The sequence below is a fragment of the Octopus bimaculoides genome, chromosome 27 (assembly GCF_001194135.2).
Source record: "Octopus bimaculoides isolate UCB-OBI-ISO-001 chromosome 27, ASM119413v2, whole genome shotgun sequence".
Taxonomy (NCBI): domain Eukaryota; kingdom Metazoa; phylum Mollusca; class Cephalopoda; order Octopoda; family Octopodidae; genus Octopus; species Octopus bimaculoides.
Genome location: NC_069007.1, coordinates 18096012 through 18096932, shown reverse-complemented (window position 1 = coordinate 18096932; position 921 = coordinate 18096012). Strand labels below are relative to the sequence as shown.

Genomic DNA, 921 nt, shown 5'->3' with positions numbered 1-921 from the left:
AGAGAGAGGGAGAGGTTTATGTATATAAAAAATCTCTTTCGATTTTACACAGAGATAGGTGATTGGTGGTTAGTGATCAATTTGCTTTATGAGTTCGAATTCCACATTGTCCACCTTGGCTATTTTTAGCAAAGTGAACGCTGTTAGAAGCATTGAGGGCAGGTTCCTCGACTTCAACGTACATTTCCCTCTCCCTCCGTCTCCCCCGTCACAGAGACCCTACAGAAAGTCAAGGGGCCACCAAGTTATAACATATATGAATGTATATATATCTGTGTGTATATATATATATATATGCGTGTATGTTTGTATATTATACATACAAAATGGTTTCATATTTTGTCACAACAGCAGCAATTTATGGAGAAGCGATTAAGTCGAATTTATCGACCCTGAAAAGATGAAAGGCAAAATCGACCTCGGCCGAATTTGAACTCAGAACGTAACGACGGGCGAAATAACGTAAAGCATTTTGCCTGGTGCGCTAACGTTTCTACCAGCTCGCCGCCTTACAGTAAAACCTAACAGTTCGACGCTCTATGTTATATATATACATAATAAAAAGGAAAATGCACTGTCTTTAATGGAGAAAATATATTTTTCAAAAAATAAGAAGCTTACGTTGTCAACTGGGCTTTCGCTTCTTACGCTCTCCATGACTGCAATTTCTGATGACGTCATAATTAGTTGTAGTCATTCAATGTTGGTAGATCAGATATACATTCCTACACACACACACACCCACACACGCACACACATACACACACACATATATATATATATATATATGTACATATTCGTACGCATGTGTGCGTGAGTGGAGTCTATACACACATATACGTATATATCTATGCATATACGTATATATGTATATGTATATATGTATATATCTATGCATATATGTATGTATATATATATATA

General features: G+C 36.4%; 2 protein-coding genes and 1 long non-coding RNA gene across 4 annotated transcripts in view; 1 reads left to right on the top strand and 2 right to left on the bottom strand.

Moving 5' to 3' along the window:
- LOC106874935 (uncharacterized) overlaps positions 1-677 on the bottom strand; it is a 10849-nt gene extending 10172 nt beyond the window's left edge. The window contains exon 1 of the long non-coding RNA XR_001410067.2: positions 622-677. This is a non-coding gene — a long non-coding RNA (uncharacterized LOC106874935). The remainder of the gene's footprint in view (positions 1-621) is intronic.
- Positions 1-921, bottom strand: part of LOC106870157 (collagen alpha-1(XII) chain) — a 490284-nt gene that overhangs the window by 113876 nt on the left and 375487 nt on the right. The window lies entirely within an intron of this gene.
- Positions 1-921, top strand: part of LOC106868389 (uncharacterized) — a 437000-nt gene that overhangs the window by 94419 nt on the left and 341660 nt on the right. The gene's annotated exons all lie outside the window — the stretch shown is intronic.